Consider the following 25,237-nt stretch of genomic DNA (forward strand, 5'->3'; position numbering starts at 1 on the left):
ATCCCACAGTGGTATCACAAAGGGCTTTGGAGGAAACATGTGTTGGAAACCTTTAAGAAAACAGATCACAACAGGTGATTTGATCAAGAAGGCTGGTCCGGAAAAAAACAAACTGAAAGGGCTGATGGGCAATATTTAATAGTGTCCACTGCAAGTCTTTACTGGGATATTTAACAGTGTCCACTGCAAGTCTTTACTGGGCCAAAGATAAAACAAACAACAAGACACATGACAGTTTGGCCTGCAACAGGTCCATCAGGCGGGTGCCTCGTGGAAGGGGATCTGTTGCCAAGATCACATCAACAACTTTGGAAGGGGATCAAACGAGATCAACTGAATCGCCACTCATGGAGGTGCAGGTTGTGCAGGCCCTGCCACAGCCACAGGGACTGGACTTAGCTGATTGGCTCACTGAGTCTCTGCTGCACCTGAGACCTGCCCCCCCACCTGCTCTGGCTCCTTAAGTTTGTGGAGGGAAGGCCAAAGACAGGCACCTCCATTTTGTGTTCCTCTGTGCATCTCCCCTGTGTCCTGATACATCCCAGTGTTCAAGGATTGCAAAAAGACCTAGGTAAGGAGCCCAAATATATTTTCTAGTTAAATAGTATTAATTGTTCAAAAAGTGTTTGTTTTACTGTGGACTCTCTGTGTTTTCAGGCAGCCTGGCCTCTTTTAAAGTGGTGTTTGTTTAAAAATCGTTTTTTGCCGTGACTGTGTGAATTCCCTTGCTAGTTTGTGGCTCCCCCCCCCCCCCCCACATCCCCCCCCTCTGCCCCCCTTTTTTCACCCCTATTCTTAGTAAAAAGGCTACATACATCTTTCAGAGTGTGGTTTTAGGAGACTGTTTTCAATCTGTTTGTGTGATTTAAATTGTGCTTAAAAGCTGTCTGCCCCCCTGTATTTTTGCCTTAAAAAAGACCGATTTTAGAGTGTGCGCCCAGAACTATTGCAGTGTTTGTCTCTTAAACAATCTCCCCCTTACCTGGAAAGTAGACTCTGCTAGCTTGGAAGTGTGGATTCAGCCTGTCTGTATCCAAGGAGATACTGAATAGAGCAGCAGTAGCCTTCCCCCAGGCCACAGGGACTGGAGTTTAGTTAACTTGCTCCTTATATAGGTTCCTCGTGGTTGTTGCATATGCTGTTGTGATTGGTTTTTGGGAGATGGTGTTTCATTGGTTGCTAGCTCCAGGGATGCAGTTATGATTGGTGGATAGGGCTAGGATTCTGATTGGCTGTTGGTTCTAGGGCTGTGATTGGTGGATAGGGCTAGGATTCTGATTGGCTGTTGGTTCTAGGGCTGTGATTGGTGGATAGGGCTAGGATTCTGATTGGCTGTTGGTTTTAGGGCTGGGGCTGTGATTGGGGGTCAGGAAATAGGGCTGTGACTGGTGAATAGGGCTGGGTCTTCCATTAGTTGGCTAAATCAGGGTTTAAAATAGGATTGGCTAGGGTTAGGACGAGCTTCTTATAGGCCGGTAGGGCTATAAAAGGCCAGGATTCAGGGCGTCTCAGCCCGGGTGTCGAGGCGAAGGGAACAAGGGCAGCTGTCTGTTTGGGCCTGTTCGGGCCAGGTAGGGACTAGGGCCAGAAATGCTGCCCAATTCATATTTCCCCAGGAATGGTTTCCACCCCAACACATCCCTCAACATGCAAACGCATTATCTGCAAAGATATCCAACTCATGCATCACAAACTGACCACAGACATATTGCATTGCCCCACCACCCAACACAATACCCTACATACAACACATACACACATACCCCCCATAACTACTACAGTCAAACACCTTCATTCTCACAGCAAACACTACTCTGTCCCCTCCCACTAACACTACCTGCCACCACCCACACAATACAAAACTACAACATACAATTCTCTCAGTTTCAGTCTCCCAGATACACACTCTCTGCTCATACTAACCAAAAACACGATCCGCTGTTCGCTCCACACAGACCGTCTGTCTTCATAACAATGCCCAAACCCTGCCTTCAAACACATCATCTACAAACACTCTTCCCCTCTCTTCACCAATTACACACAACCATACAATCCCCACATTTCACTCCACCACACATATTACCCCTTCCGGTCATCTCAACTAATACTTATTTCCCTGACACACACCCATCACCTCTTACACACCTCATACATTCATCTCCAAAACACATCAACACCCCATCTAACACTCAAATTCCACTTAGCAGCACTAACTCACATACAAATCCCTCACCAAAAACAACTACACCAATAGCCCCTCTCATTCTTCCACAAAAACAATACCGACCACAAACATCAGCACATCAAAGCAACACAAACTTACATTACACTCATCATCATACCCACTCCCACCCCCAGGACTACACAAAGGATACAAATTCCATCCTATCTCCACCCCTACCCCCCCACTATTCACAAACACCTACCACAAGCACCCCATCCCAGCAACCTTCATTCACTCGCCTCTCCTCCATTGCACAATTTAGGGCCTTACATCATGATCCACATGCTCCTCCACCACCCCTAACCCATACTCCATCCACACTAAACAAACGCAAACAAAATAAAAAACATGCCACTCATAGCAACCTCGCATCCCCTTGTTTGTTACATAATAAAACTACCCTACAAAAAACACTACACTCCTCATGGCTCTCTCAGCCACCAAGTTCACCACCCACACACACAGACCCAACAAAATGCCTCCTTAACCTGCTGGAAGAGGAACACTATGTTGAAAAGCAAGACTATTGTGAGCCTCAAACAGTTATCACAACTAGCAACACTCCTGCTTCAAGCTCACATTATACTACCTACCCTTCTACTAAACAAAACAACACTACCACTAACACACCCTATCTAAACTGCCAGCTCATAAATGCTCGATCACTCTAAAAAAACAAGCATCACATCTATGACCTGCTCACAGACACACAACCTGACTTACTATTCATTACGGAATCCTGGTTGGGAGATGACATGGCACCAGTGTTGCACGAAGCCCTTCCTCCGGGCTATCAAACCATCACACAAAACCGTATAGGCAAGAGAGGAGGTGGACTAGCTATTATATTCAAACAGGCAATAAACCTCAGTAAAACAGTCAACATCTCCATACAAGGTTGTGAAGCCCTCCTTACCAGATGCCACCCTACTCCAACTTCCTCCTGTAACTTTCTCCTCCTTTACAGACCTCCACCTAACAACTCCACTTTCCCTGATGCTTTTCTTGACACAGTCTCAAACCTTATTACACTATACTCCAATCTATGCATTCTTGGGGATCTAAACATTTGGTTTGACAAACCCAATATGCCCCATCCAAAAGCTATCACCACTGGCCTACTCGCATTGAACCTACATCAGATTGTACACAATCCCACACACATCGCTGGTCACATCCTAGATGTCATTTTTGCTAAGCCTGAACTCGTTACTATTCATAGCATCACACCAACCACCTGGTCAGACCACCATCTGATAACTTTCCGACAGACAACTCCACAAATCAACACACCCCACAACCACTTACATACATACACCTATCGACCATGGAGCAAACTCAATTTGGATCACTTAGAAACACAACTAACAGCAAACACAGATCTAGATACAATCAATTCTGTACCAAAACTTTATGAGTGGCTACAGGAAGCTTTTGATGTCCTAATACCACTCAGAAAAACTAAACATGACAAAAGAAAACCAACACCTTGGAGAAACATAGAACTTAAAAAGATAAAGCAGCAAATCAGAAAGTTGCAGCGGACCTGGCTCAAAACAAACAACAGTCAAGACAAACTGCAGCTACACAAACTTTACAGAATATACAAATCATCAATCAAAAAGCTAAAAAAAGATACTACTCAGACCGAATTCTAAATGCTCAATCTACAACCAAGGAATTTTATAAAATTCTCAATGAATTTCGAAAACCCACATGCATGGAAGGAAGTCATTTCACCACTCAAGATTTCACAAACAAATTGGCAACTCACTACACAACCAAGGCAGACACATTGGACTCCTATTTAAAACAGAAGAAAACCATCAGCACCAACCCCTTTACTAAAATACCCTTTAAGAATAAACCATCCCAACCTCTACAGTCTTTCAAACAAATATCCCAGGATGAATTTATGGATTTGGTCAAAGCAAGCAGACCTTCTGGTTGCCCTTCTGACCCTTGCCCACCACAAATCTTCAAGAACATCCTGCTATCTACTTCTGCTGCCACACCTGTAAGAAGAATCATCAACAACTCTTTAACTTCAGGAACTTTTCCTACAGACCTGAAAAAGGCATACATACGACCATTATTAAAGAAAACAAACCTAGACCCGCAAGACCCCAACAACTACAGACCTTTCACAAATGGACCTTTCCTGGGCAAATTGATAGAAAGAGCAGCATTCACCCAGATGTCACAATTCATTGAAGACAATTCTATACTTTCAGACTTCCAAACTGGAATCCGCCCAGGAAGAAGCACTGAATCGGCACTCATGGCAATCTGGGACGATCTTAAAAACACAGTCGACCGAAATGGAGTTGCTGCACTACTTCTCTTGGACCTCTCAGCTGCCTTTGATACGGTTGACCATGACACCCTAACTCAAAGACTCCACAAAGCCGGCATACAAGGGATTGCTCTCAACTGGATTACTTCCTATCTCCAAAAAAGAGCGAATATCATCCACTCGCTCCCCTTCTCATACGAACCCTACCTCACAAAAACAGGGGTCCCCCAAGGGTCAATCATCTCACCTTTGCTTTTTAACATCTACATGATATCTTTACCAGAACTGATCAATGATTTCCATCTCACATGCTACAACTATGCAGATGACACACAAATACTACTTCAATTAGAAGACCCCAAAAACATTGAAAACTCACAAATCTTCAGTTGCCTCAGAGCCGTTGATCAGTGGATGACCTGGAGCCATCTCAAACTAAATACCTCCAAAACAGAAATACTCATATGTGGTGACTGGAAAAATTATGACCCTCTGTGCATCTGGCCTGAAGATCTCGGACCACCTCCTCAATTATCCAAGGAAGTGAAAAACCTAGGAATCACCATGGATTCCAAGCTAACTATGAATGCCCAAGTAGACAAATTAGCACGCACAAGCTTCATCACCTTTAAGACTTTACGACGCATCTTCCCCCACCTCGGATTTCCACACAAGGTGCAAGCTACTATCTCACTTGTATTATCCAAACTGGATTATGCCAATAGCCTCTACCATGGATCATCTCTATGTGTTATGAAAAAACTACAACGTATCCAGAATTCCGCAGCCAGGCTACTACTACATATAAAGCCGCAAGCCCACATCTCCCCTGCCTTGAGAGCACTACACTAGTTAACCGTTGCCAGAAGATGCACTTTCAAACTGCTTTGTATCACCCACAAAGCTATACATGGAACAGGACCGCTTTTTATCAGAAAGAAAATTACCAAATACATCCAACAAAGAACCCTCCGCTCAAGACTGGCACCCCGCCTTAGAACACCACCATACAAGAAAAAGACTGTAGGTGGTACATCCTTCTCCGTCCAAGCAGCCAAACTATGGAATTCATTACCCCCAACTATAAGAGCCACAGATAACTTTCTTGTTTTCAGAAAACTACTCAAGAGTTGGCTCTTTCCTTCATAACCACCTTTTTCAAACAACTATGAACTGCATATGCCTATGTGGATAAATATTTTTTCAGATTATATGTATATTTCTATTTATTTAAAGTTTCTTTGGAAAATATGTATTGCTACTGTCATAACAATAAAATACACACACACTCTTTTTAAACCTGTCTAAGTATTTTTTACCCATGATTCTAATTATGTATTGTATGTGCATATGTGTGTGTATTCATGTGTGTGTGTATAAATATATATATATATATATATATATATATATATATATATGTGTATGTATGTGTATATGTTGTTTCTGTGCTTGGCATGTTTGTGGATCATTGCATGGCTCCTGGTTTTTGGGTTGTTATACTAGATATCTATGAATTTCTGCTCTCATTTTTCATCACTCTTATGTCATGTCTCTATCAAACTATCCTCCATTCTCACTCTGACTCATCCCAAATCCCTTCGACCACTTTCATCTCCTAAATATCTCTGCCTAAGCTCTTCCCTCCACCTCCACATCTAACTCACCAAACCTCACTCTACCTCTGTGACCTCCCACACAACCCTACTAAATTCTCCTGCATTCATCTCACCCTGCTACTATGCTCTCCCTAACCCTTCCACATACTCTTCCCTCTCCGCCCCCCTTTATTCATCCCAAGCCTTTGGATTGAGTAAATGAAGGATATACTCCCAATTAACACTTCTGGATTTCTTTCCTCCTCCACCCCTCCATTACTCCAGTCAATCTAACTAACAAACTCTCATATCCGCGGCTCAAATTAACTCATAATAATACTAAAACTGTACTCCTTATTAAATTATACTAATCCATCATTAATTCTTGTTGGGTTCCGGAGTAGCGTGCTACTCATCGAAAAGCGCTTCGACGCCTTGTCAGGGGTAGTAAGCGCAATATAAATAAGATTACAATACAATACAATACAATACAATACAATACAATACATAAGATCTTCCTGAAGCAAAGGCCTGATCATAGGACAAATGCTCAGGCCCAGATGTTTTGTGTATTACACTCTCCTGGCCTTATCCAAAGCCACTAAGTTGGTGTGGGCCCAGTTGTTCCTGATCTTCTTCAGAACTTGGGGCAAGAGAGGTAGCAGCAGGAGTCTTGTGCTCTAAATCATGCAGAATACATCCCGAGAGAGAGACTTCTTGGGTGCTCAAAAGTGCTGACATTGGTTGTTCTCAATGGTGGCGAAGAGACTGAGACAGGGTTCTATGCACTGCTGGAAGACACCCTGTACCACCTCCAGATGTAACTGTCATTTTTTATTCCCTAGGTACCGTTGGTGGAGTTTTTCTGCCTTGGTGTTTAAATGCCCTGCCTGGTGGTGCAGGACCAGGTAAGTGTCCTAACAATTCAGCCAGTTGCAGAGACTCCTGGAACAGGACCCATGGCCCCACTTTGCTCTGTTTGTTGTAGTAATACATAGCAGTGGTGCTGTCTTTGAGAACCTGCACCAGCCTCTGTTTGATGGTTGGCAGAAAGGCATTCAGCACCAACTGATTTGCCCATAAATCCAAACAAGCATTTGCAATGCAACGGGTCTCGCGTTTGCTCATGTTAGAGCTGATAGCGTTGTAAACTCCTAACCCGACTTTTCACCTATCGGCAAAAGTGCATTTATGTACGTAAGCCGAAAAAGTGCATTTAACTATGTAAAGTGCTTGACATCTGCCAAGCGAAATCGCGCTAGTAAATTAGAGAAAAAGTAGTCCCCGAGCCGGACAGAAAACAGCGAGCCTCGCATGTTTTCTGTACTTGGTCGATGCGCTCGAGGAGGGCTAGCCACCGGAAAAGGCATGACGTATGCAAGCCTTCGACTAATGAAAGCAAGCAGATTTTATTATGCAAGCCCACTAACCAATGAAAAACACTGACGTGACGTCGACAGGGCTCCTAGCCCTTTTCTAAACCCTAAAGCGTCTTGTTGCGATACGCATGCACGAGCGCATGCAACGCAGGTTCGACCCTAAAAATTTATGTGGAGGGCATCTCTGGCAAAAAGTAGAATCCTATGGCGTCCAGCCCTCATAGAGGGTCTTTCTAACCCAGTAGTGATGCATCTGTCATCACCATCAGCTCGGGGTGAGGTAGATAGAGGGGTTTGCTGCTGTACGAACATCAGTCGAGCAGCCACAACTGCAGATTTATTGCAGTCTCCTTCAAAACCTAGATAGAATCAGACAGGTTCCCCTGGTGCTGACCCACTTGGACTTTAGCCCCACTGCCGGGCTTGCATGTGCCATCTGGTATGGACAGCAAGAAGGGTGCAGAAGGTTAGTGGGCCAAGAAGCATCTGAGCATCAGAAGCAACTGAGACCTAAGACAGAGGCCCTCATTATGACCCTGGCGGACGGCGTTAATATAGAGGAAAGTACTGCCAACAGGCTGGCAATACTTTCCTCCATATTAAGACATTGGTGGTTTGGCTAAAGCCAAACCGTCAATATACCACACCGACCGCCACGTCGGTACCGACTGCCGGACTGGAGACTTCACTCTCCAGCCCGGCGGCCGTCACTTGCCCGCATGCAGGATTTTGACCCGCCTACCGCCATGGTTTTCGTGGCAACCTTACCAACACAAAAACCATGGCAGTAGGCACTATCAGTGACAGGGAATCCCTTCCTGATAGGGGTATCAGGATAGGGGTATTCCCCACCCCCCACCCCCTATTCCTCTCCAGAGCCCCCCTTCAAACTTGCACCATCATTCACACACTCATACACACACTCATTCCCACATTCAACCACGCATGCATACATCCATTCACACATCCACACACACTTACATAAATACAAGCACACACGCATTCACACAACACAACATACACACACTCAAACATCCATACATGCACAGACATACAACACGCAACACACCTGCATACACGCCAGCACAGACATACAACAAACCCCCACACACAGACACAACACCCCCATCCTTCTCCCCTGTCGAAGCACCCGACTTACCTGTTTGTCAGGGGGGTCCTCCGGCAGGAGAGGGGATGGAGCACTGCTGCCAGCAGCAGCATCCACCAGCAGAACACCGCCAGGCCGTATCATGTGTCAAGATACAGTCAGCAGCAGTGTACTGGCGTGGCGCTGCTGCTGGCATCAGCGCCACCGTACCGCCATCCGCCAGCATGGTCACAGACGGATTTCTGTCATCCTTCTCGTGGAAATCCAGCTGTGGTCATAATCCGGCGGGCGACTGGTAGCCACGGCGATGGTCTTTTGGCGGCCGTCGCCACAGCGGTAGGCGGTATTTACTGCCATTGTTGTAATGAGGGCCAGAGTCTGATACATTGGGATCATAGCCTGAATTTCCTGGACTCATTGATCTAGAGGAAAGGCCCAGTACACCCTATATCCAGGATGGCTCAAATGAAAAGAAGATTCAGAGGAGTCAGATGTGATTGCGGCAGCTTAATGGAAACACCCAGCAATGTCTGGATGTTCACATTTGTCTAGAGGTGAGCCAAGAAAGTGTGGTGAGCCTGATTTTAACCAAAAGTAGTCACAGAAGGAGAAGATTCAGACCCCCTAATGTCCAAAGATGAGCAGCAACCATCGCCATCACCTTTGTGAATACGAGAGGCACTGGTGAAGCGAAAAGGGAGCACACCAAACAACGTGCTTGTGGTTTACCTTGAACTGCAGGTAGCAACTGTAGGAATGGAGAACAGGGATGTGAAAATAAACATCCTGCAGGTCCAACCCCACCATTCAATCTCTAGGATCCATTGGCAGATAGAACCTGGGCCAGCATGAGCATCTTAAAACTATCATTTTATAGGAAGGAGTTGAGAAGGAAGGAATCCAAAGTAGAAAGAAGACCTCCATCCTTCTTTGGCACAAGGATATATCAGAAATAACATCCACTCACTACTTCTAAGGCTAGTACCCTCTCTGCATGGCTCGCTTGATGAAAAACTCCTGCATTTTCTGACACAAAACAGATGGTCCTCTAAAAGCTGCTCTGATGTAGATAGCAGGTCAAAATGTAATCACAGGGTGTAGCCTCATCAGACAATTTGAGGTACCCACCTGTTCGATTAGATGCTCTGCCAACCCTGAAGGAAGTAGCAGACCCTGCCTCCTACCCAATGGTTGTGCACCACAAAGGGCACACTAGGAGGTTTTGAAGTTGTTGCTGGACGGGTGGAGGATTGGGACATATGCTGGTCAATGCCCTGGTGGTTGTCTGTTAGGCCCGCGGCCCTAACCTCTAAAGGGCTAAGAGATCTGCTGTGTGTGTGGCTGATACGCAAAGCCCCTGGCATATCCTCGAAAACAGCAAAACTATTGGGGAATAGCCGGACTGCTCGTGCAGTGGCTCTGCTCTCTATAAATTGCTCAAGGGTTAAGTCTGCCCTTTTGCAACACAGATAGGAAAAATCAAAGTACAATGTCCATTAAGTACGTCTAGATATCCCTGGAGAAGCCCGTGAATCTCAGCCATGCAAGGCACACAAACACCATACCTGTCCCAAAAGCACTTCCAAGTCACTCAGCAGTGTTTAGGTCTGAGCAGGTGACGTGCTTAGCCACATCCCAGCCTTCCTGAATGGTATGGGCCAAGGAAGCCGTTAAGTCCTCTGGAACTGCTGGTAAAATCTCATCAATGTGCATAGGTGTAAAATAGTAAGAAGCAGCTGGCGCTGACCGACCTCAAGGAAAGACTGACCAATGAAAGCATTTTCTTGGTAAATGTTTTCATATGTTTGGACACTGTCAGGAGTTGCTGGAAAAGCGTTAGGGGTCAATCTGCTGGTAGACACCTGCACTACCTAACTCTAAGGATTTGAATGCTGGGTTTAAAAAAAAAATGGTGTCACTTGGTGCTGGTCTATGGCGGGGTGCAACTTGGTGCCCTACTGGGGGGCCAGAACTAGGCTTTGCCCATGTGCCAAAAAAAGCATCAGTGAGGGCCTCATTGAAGGGTATAAGTGGTTTGGTCAGTGATTGCCAAGCTGAAGGACCTCATTAACAACGTTAGTTTTTATCTTCATCCTGGGTGGTGGGAGGTCAAGAATTTCAGGAGACCTCCTAAAGACTGTCATAAGGGATGTACTTTCTACAGTTGCTGGTTCAGAGGAGGTGGGGATCACACTAGCATCAGGTGGGGCCTTCAATCTCTTGGTATCTTGTTTGTCTAAGAATCAGTTATGCTCATCGTAGAGTGGGGCAAACTCTTCTCCATCACCCTCAAAGTTGACTCCCTAGGGCTCACTCTGGTTCGAGCTAAAAAGTTGGAGTAGTGTCTGTGCATGACTGCGTAGTAACGGTATGGTGTCTGAGTCAGAGGAATTGTTTACAGGCTGTGCTACATCAGGATATTCGGCACCGGCTCAGAAGAGATTCATTTGGACTACAGTCAGAAACCACAACAGGTTGTGGATCTTCCTCCAACGCCATCTATCGACGTCCAAGGGAGGGGTGCAGATTTTGTTGCCAGACCCGAAGTCGGCACAGATGCTGGTGCAGAACTCAAAGCCTGTTCAAGGGGTACAGATGTCACTGAGGATCGATTCCCTGGGAGTAACCTGACTGGAGGTCCCTTCAAATCCTTGGTTCCAAACAGAGCTCAATGATGTGCATACCTGGCCTCACTGAAGGCTTCAACCTGCTGCAATATCGCTGATGGACTGGGAAATCAGTGGTGCACTGGGACCAAGGTTGAAACAAACGCCTCAGTGGAATGAGAGAGAGAGGTGGCGGCACAGTGATGCTCTCATGCCTTTTCTAAAGAATGAGAGTGGCGCAAAGGGTGAAAGACTGCCCGGACTTCTTGTATTTCTTTCTGGACTTACCCAAAGACTTCAACCGTGAAGATGATCTTCAGCAGGAACGACTTCAGGAGCGGCAGAAGGTTAGCACTCGCTACTTTGCCCAGAAGCAGGACTTGTGTGGCATCTTGTGGGGTTTTGCCATGTAGAACTTCACCTCACGTTCTTAGATGGTATTCAGATTCTTCTTGGTGCAATCACTGCTGGCCAGTGGAACTTAACCACCAGAGGCATAACTTGTGGGGATAGACAACTACTTTCAATGGTTTCTACAATGTTTAAATACTGTAATATTATGGGGTGATACTCCCTAGCATGCTGGAAGAATTTAAGAGATGAAGTTGGTAATAAAAAATCTCCTCAAGTAATGAAGACAATGATCTGAACTCCAGGTTTGTGCCTGAAGGTGTGGAAAGAAAGGAATTTGGGATGCATGGATGATCACTTTATAACTGGAGCAAAGACAGTGCAGAGTCGCAGTAGCAATGCTTTTTTGAGTTTCCAGATTCAGTCTGGCACCTGGGGAAATTCACAATGTGAGCTATCTGTGATATCCATCAAACGAAACATAATGTACCAAACAAAACATAATGTACCAAAGGCAGACTCTGAAAGGATCTCTAGGAAAGTACTAGTTGAAATGATATTGCTTTTAATGTTACCATGATTTTTACAAAAATGAAACATTTTTTGTTTTTCAGTTTAACAGAATATAGAGATCAGTTTTTTCAATGTCTAATTTAAGTATAGGATTGCAGTTTTGTCACCCTGGTCTCTTGCTTGCTTTCTGACAAAATGTCTTTACGCTATGAAGCACAACAGAAGGTGCCACCAACTCAGCCGAGCAGCAGCTTGATGATGTGGTGTACATTGTCAGACCTGCTTCTGCAGAGAAGATTGTAGAATGAATCCTGTTCCCAAGATCAATAGATTGGCCTGAAACTTTGCTGCCCTGTCTGAGAATACTGAGAGGGGCCTGAGAGACAACCAAAGGAAGAGCACAAACACCACCTGACACAACAGTGAGAATAAGCATTTTTGACTTATGCAACCCAACCTCATGGAACAAGGAAGGGCGCAGGATGCCATGACAAACTGGCTTCCACAGCTTTCACTTTAGGTGTGTATGCTTTTGTCTGCAGGGCGCTGATGTTTTTTTTTTTTACTAACAGATCAGCAACACTGCATGGTATGTTGAGGAGTGGGCAGCATGTCTAGATGTTAAACATTCTAACTAAGCTTAGCAGCGCAAAAAGCTACTAGCACATGGCAGACACAAGTCTGCCAAATGTAGAAACCTCTACATGGAGAGTGAAAGACAACTTTTGGTCAGAATTTGCCTTGAAACTACTTGACAGCTATTGGATGCAAATAATTGTGGCCATTTTCTCCAAGAGGTATTGGATGATTGTGCCCACCAATTCCTTGACACCGATTGTAGCACAGTTACAATAGTTGAAAACAATGCAGTAAAGGCCACTGACTTTCCTACGGACTTTTACCAAGGGTTATAGTTACCAAGAGTTACTGTTAGATGGAGAAAGATGGTCCATAACACTTCTTCTGGTTGATTCTCTATCAAACCACATATTCCTCACTATGCGAAAATTCCCCAGGCATCAGACAATCAAGAAAACTACACAGCAGCGCTCCTGTGTCCCAGCAAGTGACCCCATGTGACCCCACACTGGCTATGCACTGCCCACAAGTGATGAGGCTGAGGCACATATAAGCACCACCTCTGCGCACTTATGTCAGTTTCTATTTCTTACACATCCTGCGTTTGTAGGCCAATTTTTATTGAGAGTACTGATCTCTAACTTTTTATTTTTATTTTAAAGAGGCCACTTCAGAGAACAGGAGAATGGGAGGACAGTGAAGAATCTGTTGTTAGTTGAGTATTAACCAGAAATAGCGATACCAGACGTAAGTTACTTGTTCTTGCGATGGATACTTCTAACCACACATTGATGCCCACCTCGCAGCTTGGCAGATCTACTTACCATGCCAGTGCCATTGCAGCTACCTTGGCAGGCCCTCAGATCTTCAGGCCCAGTGGTGTTTCGCAAATTGGACAGGGGCAGCAGATCTTGATACAGAGGCTAGACATATATCTAAAGACTTCTTATGAACTAGAACTATCGTACCCTTTTCACCCCTGAAAACTCAATAGAAAGTGGGTCATCCTTCCAATGATCTTTAATTCGATCAAAGTAAGAACTCAAGGCTCTCTTTAGACAAGGCGATGGAGCCTCAATCATGAAATGATGCAGCATAAAAAAGCCAGTAATGTGATTGAATGGCTAAAATGAAAGGCTGTCACAACTTTTAGAAGGGAGACCATTCTGGTGTCAGCACCAACCATATTTGAGATAAAGGTGATTTAAGGAGGAGCTGACTGCAGTGCCTACAATTCACTCATGCAGCATGCTGACATAATGGCAATGGAAAACATCAATTTTAGCATCAAATTACCCAAGGAGGATCTGTGCATAGGCTTGAGGAGTGTGCACATCAAGAAATTCAAGACCAGTAGGAGGTCTCACAGAGGCATCATAAATGGCTTGGGGCATAAAATGAATCAATCCTTTTATAAAAAAAGGAATCAGAACCAGCAGTTTGAACAAAGATGATTCGCCTGGTAAACAGAGAAAGCCAGCAAGGCAGACAACTAAACCTTTGACCTTTGCAACTGAACAGCCCTACTGGGCCAATTGAAGTGCACGCAAACGAACTTCAGAAAGTCTAGCCTGCACAAGGAATCAGTATTGAGGGTTCCATAGCAGGCAACCACCTTTTCCCAGTGTCTGCAGTAGATAGACGTGGTTGGAGGGCAATGGGCAGCAAAGGATGGCATCCATCATTTTAGTGGGCAAGTCAAACACATTTAACTGCCAGCACTAAGTCTCCATGCATGAATATGTACGTGTAGGTGACTCAGGTGCAGAATGCGGCTCTGTTGCTGAGACAGATGTCCTTCCAAGGTGGAGATTGATCAGAAGGCAGATGCACAGGCTCAGAAGGTCAGGGTGAAACATTAGTGGCCCAGTCCAGGCCAGTAAAGATCACTTGGGGACAGTCTTTCAGTACTTGAGGCAGGAGAGAAAGTGGTGGAGCGGAAAGCCTGCACTCAAGTAAAGATGCATCAAAAAATAATTAAAATTGACATTTTGAACAATGGAACTGTAACAACACTTCGCATACCCCCCCCATCTTCTCCACCCCTCTTTTTCCCCAGTATGACCATGGGAGAAGGGTTTCCTGGAATATAGAAACTATGGTATCTATCCCACACAAGTTCTTTCATGTCTCAGGTTTCTTGAAGCATGATGACATTTCTTGGCAAAATCTAGCCAATCTACATCAGCACATTTTGGGGCGATGTCAAGTGTTGGAGGACAGCAGCCTCAAATTCTTGAGCTTGTCAACAGTATCAGTCTCAAATTGTAAATCTACATTGTTAAGATCAGAAAGTAAAGAAAATCGCCAGACAGAACTAAAAGACAGAACTGAGGCCCTAGACTGTTACATGATCCATTCGGATTGAAACTGGGGCTGATGTTAAATTTTTACAATAATAGCCCGAGGCAAACAACTAATATTCTTTCCATGGTATTTACCAGGTCCACTTTGAAGAAGGATGTTACCGACCAGAGCAGAGTGCCTGAAACTGATGACCTTACAGTCCACATCTTCCTCAAGGGACCTAAACAGCTCACCCTCCTTACAGATAGGATGTTTGTGTCAACCATGTTAAAATTTGCAGTAGGCCAACAACGTCACAATTTCAGCTAAGCTGTGGATTCTGTGGCTGTAGGCCCAAGCACCAGACCATTAGCAAGAACAAAACATATGGACATGCTTCAGGGAGTCAGTTGATAACAAGATTGCTATCTCTATTAGGTGGTCTAATAGGAGGCACATAACAGACTACTCCTACCAGTTTCTTGTTCCTTTGGTCCTCTAAGGTAGGCTTACTGTTACTTCCTCAGTCTTCATACTCTTGAGGATCTGATTCATTTGCTGATAAAGATAATCCTGAGTTATGTCTGGGTGAAGAAGATATGACAGGGCCAGTATTAGGACCAGCAGAAGATTATGTAGCATGGTGCATAGTGCATCCGAGCACAGAATTGTCTTTTGCCTGAGCTGCTGTCAATTTTGTAATTTATTTTTCAAGAGCAACAAGGAGATCAACCAATGGGATGATGCCAATTCTTAATTTGTAAAAGAATGAGTGCCAGTGCCCAAAGCTCTGCTCAAGCAGTGCTATTAAAATCGGTGCTCCAATACCAATATCCTATTGTACACCAGGACCAGTACCCCTAGAGAGTTCATTATGTGTTGCTTGACACATATTCACTGAAGGCATAGCAAGATGATCTGGCTCTACTTCCGTGTGCTTCGACCTTTTGTTTGCCTTTTAGCTGTCGGGCTGGAATTAATAATCTATGGGCTACCCAAGCTAGGCAAAGCTGATTCAGATGCCAATGGCAGTAAGGGTAAGTAAACAGATGGCACAGTATCAGGTATGTTTGTACCGAGAATCTGCTCATTGGGTGCAATCGCTAGAGATGCAGCATAGACTCTTTGAGGTGCAAAAATAATCACCTCTCTGCTAAATCAGTCTCTTTAGGGATTATTTCCACTGAACACATTAAAAATGTATCTAAGGTCCTCCTGGTCTTCCAGATGGCAAAGACTGTAGCACAGTTTATGGAACTTGTAGCCCCCTTCAGAAAAGTCTGAAGAGGACTACATGTTCAGCGGGATACACAGGCTTTATAACGCTCTCTGTCCCCCTCCTCCTGGCTCACAGGGAGCAAAGGTTCTAGCAGAGGTTATTGGACACATAGGCGGTCATTATGAACATGCTGTGGCAGCGGTGAACAGAATCTCGCAGGCGGCGGCAAATGGAAACCCGCCATCTAATGAACAAAAAAACCAACCCCGCCAAACATTCCCACACCACCATTCCCTGCCAGGACCCTGTCGCGGGAATCCCGACCCACCCCCCCCCCCGCCACCGCCAAGCACACCCACATCCCGCCCTCCAAAAGATGCACAAATCACCTCAGCGGACAGTGGAGGCCGGACGACCATTGGCGGCTGCAACCGCCACGGGCGGCAAGTGGGCCCACCAGCAACCAGTGCACACATTGGCTAGGCTTAGCACCCACACACCTGACACACATCTAGAACACCATAAAACACCCCGAGACACACCCCACAATCCCTTGCAAGGAAACCAGGATCAGAAGACGGAGAGCACCAGATTCAAACTATGCTAAGTCAATCAGATTACTACCAGAAAACAGGAAATAATTGGCATGAACGAGTCAAGAGAGAGATAACTAGCATAAGTGCCGAAGCCTTAAAAAATGGAATCATATGCCAACAAGAATTCCAATACCTTAAGCCAGCAAAAACTAGGACCCCTGTGTTCTATGGGGTCCCGAAAATACATAAAAATAAGACAGATCCCCCCATGAGACCTATAGTCTCCACTGTAGGGGCATTGACAGAACCTTTATCTAAATACGTTGAGAAATGTTTGAATCCGCGAGTAGCCTTACTTCCAGCATTTATTCGAGATACCAGCCACATCATTGCCAAACTAGAAGGTCTTCCGTTCAACTCGACCACACAACTATTAGTAACAATGGACATTGAGGCACTGTATACCAACATCCCGCAGAAAGAGGCGTGGTTAGCAGTTGCACGCCTCTTCGAAAAAGAAGGTAATACAGAACATTCTTCCTTCATTTTACAGTGTCTCAATATTGTCCTACGAGAAAACTTTTTTGAATTCGATGGCCAGACATATCAGCAAAAGAAAGGAGTCAGTATGGGAGCTGCCTGCGCCCCAAGTGTAGCCAACATTTATGTTGGCTCTTTTGAGGAAACCCATATTTACAATGAGATGGCACCATTTTACGAAAATGTTCAATTCTGGTCACGTTTCATAGATGATATCTTTTTCATATGGACAGGTGAGGAAGATTCATTAACAGAATTCAGTCAGTGGATCAATCTATGTGATACCAACCTCAAGTTCACCATTCATACCAGCAGAAATAAAGTTGAATTTTTGGATATTTGGATTGGTCACAATGACTCTCAACTTGAGATGTCATTGTTCACTAAACCAACAGCTAGGAATACTATATTACACTATGATAGTTTTCACCCTACCAGTCAGAAACAAGGGATACCCTTTAGCCAATTCCTACGGGTTCGTAGAAATTGCTCCAGCATGAATGACTATGAACACCATGCTAACATTTTACAGCAGAAATTTCTTTTACGAGGATATCCCAGAAAATTGATCAGAGACTCGTACAAAAGAGCTAAATACTATAACAGAGTAAGTATGTTCGAGAAACAAAATAAAAAATCCACATCTTCCATAGTCTGTGTAATTCAACATTCTAATCTCAATGAAAAAATCAGGAAAATAATTCTTGCCAATTGGCATATTCTTAATAGTGACTCTAATCAAGCACTAATAGAGCGTCCTCTCCTGTCTCATAGGAAAAATCAAAATATCTCGAATAAACTAGTCAGAGCCATTCTACCTAAAAACGAGACCTTCTGTCAGAAGTCGTGACATGGTATTCGACCCATTACAGGCAACCATAAATGTGGTAATTGTAAAGCTTGCCCGAGAGCCATCGTGGGCAATGTATTCTTGTGGAAACGTACCAATTTCCAACTATCGGATATGACTAATTGTAAAACAGCCAATTGTATTTATTTAATCAGATGTCCCTGCCCTCTCCCATATGTAGGAGAAACTGGAAGAGAAGTTAAAATTAGAATATTGGAGCATATCTCCAATATTCGAAATGGTAAAGAAAGTGCCCCGCTGGTTACACACTGGATAAAGCATGGACATAAAATCCAGGACCTCTCCTGGACTGTCCTAGAAAAGTTTAAGAACTCTGGACAGATAGAGGATCATAAAATCCGGAAAAAGAGAGAAGTTTTCTGGATTTTTACACTAGATAGTTGTGAAAAGGGATTGAACGAATATATTCCATGGGAAAATGCCATTATATAAGTGTACTTTTTATATAAACTAGAGTACGACTTTATTATAAACTATTTCCCACAATAAGATAGATACTCTTTCTGGTAGTGTCTTTGTTAGTTACCATCATCTATATCATTATATCTTAGAGTATATTCCACAGAACCATTTGAATTAATAATATCTTTTGAGTCTTGAATTACACCTCCAGAGTTAGTTGTCGATTGAGCCCATGGCTGGGTTTCATCTAATGTCTATTTCACTGATAAACTAATTGTATATATACATATGTAGGTTTCTGACAACATCTATCTATAGATATTATTCTTCTAGTAGATGTACTAAATAGTATATAATTATCAGTTCGTCTTTACCGTTCCGGCGTCCTCGATATACCCCCAACATGGCGGCCGCGTTAGACCGTTCAATTCTTCTACACTTTCGCAGCCTAGACGCATTGGGAACACTACCCTACAGCCGCATAAAAACGCTCATGAGCAGCAGCAGCTGACTCTAGTCAATAGACGCGGGAAGAGCGAACGCCGTGACTGGTATTTACCTTAAGCCCTTAGTGTCCCTTTGTCTGTACTTGTGTTATATTCATCTTGCCATTATTACAACGTACAGCGCGAGCTACCCATAGTAAACAGTCTAACCATTTTGGCCCTTCTCCCTTTTTTTGTTATCTGTAATAGTTTAGACTATTGTATCCAGGCATCCATATTCCGGATTTACATCGTATGCCGACAAGATTTTGAGGATTTATATACATAAAAAACAGATTATATGGACCTAAATTCAATAGCTGATATCAGCCAATATTTAGGTGAATTCCAGCACATATAAATAATAGTAATAATATATATTTATTATATTGTCAACATATCACTATTATTTATTTATTTACTTATCGAAGTATTATGTGGTTCTTGTTATCCATTTAGCTTATCCTTCTGCATAATAATTGACATCATCATGTTCTGCAGTGAAGTAGAAACGGCCGGAAAATCCATTGCCTTATAAAAACGTTAGATATGACTCTTCAAGTAAGGTCTTTCTTTACCAAAATTCATCACTTCTTTCATTATACACGCATTAAGTTGCATGTACTCACTAAAGGGATCTAAGGCATGTTGGCAGGGCAATAGAAGGCACCCATCAATCATGATATACTAACTATCGGGGTCCTTAGTTGCACTTGGCATGTACTACAGTAATTATTTTTACATGTGTCCCTTCTATGTTTCTCAATTAAGTTATTCTAGTTTTTATCTTTTCACATTTCATATTCTATTATTAACAACACTATTTAAAGTCTATGTTGATTCTTTGGGCACGTATGCTTGATAAGATAACATGTCACCCTCAGTAGAGATATATATGTCAAATATAGATAGGTGACTTACAGTTAACTAGCACGATGATTTATGCAAATTATTATATAATTTCTCTATCAGATCCCCTGACTACATTATCAAAAAGTACATCACAAACCTATAATTAATTTGACCAGATGATTTGGCTGCTAAGACTAGAGCATCATTGAACAGTACCACTGGGAACGGCCCTGAGGAAGGTTGCCCACAATATTCTAAAACACCGAAACGCGCGTAGGCCTTCGGTCACTACGGTACCACTTGGATAGTACTATGTTAGCATTGTTTCCTTTTTTGTGTATCAGACTATTAATGCCAACACATTAGAACAATTTTTATATTCTTATTATCTAAAATTGTTTTAGCTCTATTATGTTATTTGGATTAGCTTCTCGATGTGTTGTTTCACTTGTAAATAAGACACGTTTATTCATTTGTATAGCTTAGTGTGCATGTGGTATGCTTGATTTAGGTGCTTCGTATGTCTTCCCTCTTTTTTTGATCTAATATATATTTTTTATGATTGTATTATTATTGAACAATAAAATATTTGTATTCATAAAATAAGTTTATATCAATTATGTAATAGGATTACTCTATCTGTTACTAAGTACTTAAGTATAGTAGCTTGATATTATGAGCATATAACTGGTCATTAATATATAGTTAGTATCATTTGAAACCATATTGTTGGTACGTGAAGATGATGGTATCTTCATGCTTATTTGAGTAGCTCTTATAGTAGTTTTTCTCTACGACGGAGAGCACCAGAGCCAGACAGAGAACGCCAGCAGACAGGACACGCATAGCGACCCACACAGGAGTACCCAAACACCGTCCCCAGTCCCGAAGCCATCTACTACCCTCACCGTGTCCACCCCGCCAAAAATCCACACTTCTCCGAAAGGTAGCTAAGGACCATGGTGGACGAGATCCAAAAAGTGGAGCCACAAATATTCGGGTCCGAGGGGCAGCACACACCCATCGCCCAGAAAATGGAGCTGTGGAAGACCATTGTCAACAGGGTGAATGTACTGGGACACCATCCACGCACCAGGGACGACATCTGCAAGAGATGGAACGACCTGCGGGGGAAGGTCCAGGCCACGGCATCCAGGCACCACATCGCAGTGCAGAAGACTGGGGGAGGACCGCCACCAACACCACCCGACTAGGAGGAGAAGGTACTCACCATCATGCACCCAGAGGGACTCACTGGAGGAATGGACTTGGGTAAGTCATCTACATTTACCCCATATACACCATACCTGTAATGCATGCACCACCCCACCCCACCCACACCCACCTAGACCCACACCCCTCCCAGCCATTACCCACCACATCCACCACCCTGCATCACCCACAACTCACTACCAGGCCCACATCACTTCCGCTGTGCACAGCCACCCACCCCTGCACGTACCCACAATGGAATACTAACCCCCACTACAATGTAACGCCACCACTGCCACTAAATGCAATGTCCACCTCACAAAGGCACCCCTGAAGGCCACTGAAAGGCACACCAGCACTAAATTGCACAGTACAGTCCACCTCAAACCCTCATGCATATGTAACAAGCATTTCTATGTCCCCCAACAGGCACCACCACCCATGCAACCCTAATGGAGGGGACAAGGAGTGCCTGAGCATTCCAGGGAGGCAAAGGCACATTACAGGACACTGGTGAAGGATCCCTGGACACTGATGAGCAGGCAGGCCCCTCACACAGCCCTGGATGCTCACCATGCAGCAGCCCCACTCAGGAAAACACTGTCACCCCTAACACCCAGTGAAGACCAGCAGGCCGGGGGGGGCGTGCTCATACCAGTGGACCCACAGCACAAATAGGTGGAACACAGCAACAGAGGCCACAGTCTCCCACCCCCAACATGCAGGAAGACGAGGGCCCTAGTACTAGTGGCACGTCAAGACCTGCGCAGGGGGACACAGGCACAGGGCGAGTTCAAGTGCCCCAATGGGTCAGGGGGTAGGGCACCGGATGGATGCAGCAGCCCAGGACGTCATTGCAGAGGTATTGGGGGCATACCTACATACCCAAGACAGGTTGGCATAGATTGTAACCACCCTGGAGCAAAGTCAGAGCAGAGAATGCAGCTGGAACACCACCGACAGGCCATGGAGCAGTGGAAAGAACACAATGCCACAATGGCCATCATTGGTGGGGACTGCTGCAGCTGGGCAACAAACCCTCAGACACCCACACCGGACAAGAGGTCCCCACAACAGCCCTGGACAACCAGCAACAGTTGTCCCAAGCAGCTGAAACAGCACAGGAAATACCCTCCCAAGAATCACAAGGGCCAACCAGGTCACCCCAAGTAGCTCCACAGCAGGCGCCCAAACGTAGTCTCACGCCAAGATATGGCACTGGAAACCAAGCTAAGAACAAGCCCCCTTCCAACAATTGACACTGCTACTACTGCCAAGCAACCATCCCACCCATTCACCAACTGCACTTAGCTGGGGGCTAAATAAAGTACTAAACTACAAATAGGACCCACCTATGATATCAAACAGGCCTGCCACCAAGTCGGTTTTGAGGACACCCAACCATTACGACTTCCATCACTGTACATAGCACATTTCACTGTATTCCACCAATAAACAACATATCTCACCTTTAACATTGTTCCCTGTCTTCAATGTTGAACAAAGTGAAGTAATGATGCAACAGGCAGGGATAAACTTTATTGTCAAATTGTGAATGGTGGTGGTACAGTGTGTTTCAAAATAGTCCAGAAGGGAATGTATATATTGTCTTTCTGTACCTAGCTGAAGAGGTCCATGACTCGCATATCATGACCAATTCCCCCTAGTTGACATGGCACACTTACAGTATCAGTCACTAACCACATATACAGGCTGAAGTCCCAGACAGTTATTGGAAGTAGAGTTGTATCAGTTGGTTTCTGGAATTTACATCTTCCCCTTCCTCATCCTCACCATCACTCTCCTCACCTCTCTGAGGTAACAGATCAGGACCTATAGCACCCTCCACCTCCAAAAGGGGGATTGAATGTCTCACTGCCACATTGTGCAGCATGCAGCACGCCACGACTATCCTACACACCTTATCAGGCCCAAAGGCCGGGGAACCCCCAGAGATATGTAGGCACCGGAATCTAGCCTTCAGGAGACCTATAGTACGCTCTATCACCCTCCTAGTACGTCCATGGGCCTCATTGTATTTCCTCTCTGCATCCATCCTGGGATTCCTCACTGGTGTCAGGAGCCAACACAAGTTTGGATAGCCAGAATCACCTAGAGAAATGGTCAATACAGAGTAGTCATTGGAATGTCCTTAGTCTGACAGGCTGTTTTTCTGCAATGTGTCTGTTAGTGACAGGGACACTTACCTATGATCTTCCCTCTGTCCTCTTGGAGTTGTTCCATCTTTTGTGGCACACTAATGTTCCTCAAAACAAATGAATCATGGACTGAACCCGGAAACATGGCATTCGCATGAGATATGTACTGGTCTGCTGTACATACCAATTGGATGTTCATGGCATGAAAGTTCCTCCTGTTTCTGTACACCTGCTCACTCACTCTTGGGCGGATGATGGGTATGTGCGTTCCATCGATGGCACCAATAACATGGGGAATGTTTGCAAAGGCATAGAAGTCTGACTTGATGGCAGGGAGCTAAGCACTTTGAGGGAATCACACATACGATTGCAGATGTTGTACAAATGCATTCAGAAATCTTGTCAGTACCTGGCTGAACATTGGCTGTGAGAGACCAGCACCCATGCCCACTGTCACTTGAAAAGAGCCTGCGGCCAGGAAATGTAGTGCGGAGAGTATCTGCACCTCAGTTGGAATGGCATGCTGATTACGATTTCCGGGAGTCAGTGCAGGATCCAGTAATGCACATAGGTCCTGAATAGGTCCACGTGTGAGTCTGTAAGTGATAATGATCTGATGCTCCACCATGGTCCCCATATCCACAAGTGGTCTGTACACAGATGGTGCCCTTCCTCGCCACAGGGGTAAGAACAAGGAGTCATGTGCACACATACACTGGCATATTTGCTAAACACATTCACTGCATTCTTCATAGTAGTGTCTGTACAATAACTGCAACCTGACAGATGTACATTGACATCACTAAGAGGGAACGGAGTAAATCATGTGTGACTATATACTCTATGGATAGAGACATAGGTGCTTCATAAGGCCAGTAGGCCCAGCATTGTGAGTAATTTAAATTTCAAGATGCGTAGGTGATGGCAAAATGTCTGCCCAATGTAGTTCTGTCCCTTAGTTGTGGAAGTGACCTAAGACCGCTAGCGGTTAACGTCACAGCGTACGGCAGTGTTGACCGCTGTTCGCACCCTCATTGGCTAACATGGATGGGGAATCCTGGCGTATCATGATCGCCGCTCGCGGTGATGGTGCATTCCACCGCGGAACGTATGTGTGTTCGTCATCGTGTCTCCTCCCCAAAGGGTGTAGGGGTGTCCCTGTCAGGTTTCACCTACTTCAGCTTCAATGCAATGCCAGGATATGGGTGTAGGTCAGTATACTGCTCAGTAGTCAGGGCCATGGTCATGGGCCTAGTGCACGGTGCTGCCTGTTGGGTGTGTCTGCTGGGTAGGTGTATGTCTGGCCATTGTGTATCAGCATTCAGCTACTTACAAGTGTCTCTCCAGGTTTGTCTCCCCATTCCTGTTCTCTTTTGTGTGTCAGGCGAGGGAGCTGAGGCACCGGCTAGTGGGAAGACAGCGGCCCACGGATCCTCTGAGGCAGAGACAACAGATGCCCAGGGGACCAGTGGGTGGGAGGGCGAGGGGACTTCCACGGGAGAGGCTACTCCGGCGGTGGTGGACACTAGTGGACAAATCACGACTGAGATCTTCCACCACCACCCATACCATCAGCGCCAACCCTTCTGCTCCCCACCGAGTTGCCCGTGCCCGCCCACCCAGAAAGGTGGGCGTCTCCTCTGCCCCAGGCACTTCCTCCCCTGCCCCAGTCAGCCTTGCTGCCCTCACAGAGGAGGCTATTGACCTCCTGAGAACCATCTCTGTAGGGCAGACAACCATCGTCAATGCCATCCAGGGGCTAGCATCAGAGGTGCAGCAGACTAATGCCTACCTGGATGGCATTTACGATGCTGTGTCTGCCCTACAAAGATCTTTTCAGGCTCTGGCCTCCTCTTGGACGGCAGCCAGTTCCCCTGGCCATTTCGTCCCCCCTCCAACCTCCTCTACCCCTTCCAGCACCCCACTCGCTTCACCCGTCCAAGGCACACATTCAGACATGCAGTCAAGCACATCAACACACAAGAAACACACTTCCAAACACAAGCACCACACATCCCACCACA

The 25,237-nt window shown here is 45.1% G+C and overlaps 1 protein-coding gene across 1 annotated transcript in view; it reads right to left on the reverse strand.

Annotated features, from left to right (window-relative positions):
• The window catches only part of CDK5RAP2 (CDK5 regulatory subunit associated protein 2), a 687,227-nt gene that overhangs the window by 335,079 nt on the left and 326,911 nt on the right, over window positions 1-25,237 (reverse strand). The window lies entirely within an intron of this gene.

The sequence above is a fragment of the Pleurodeles waltl genome, chromosome 6 (genome assembly GCF_031143425.1).
Source record: "Pleurodeles waltl isolate 20211129_DDA chromosome 6, aPleWal1.hap1.20221129, whole genome shotgun sequence".
In the NCBI taxonomy this organism is placed as follows: Eukaryota; Metazoa; Chordata; class Amphibia; order Caudata; family Salamandridae; genus Pleurodeles; species Pleurodeles waltl.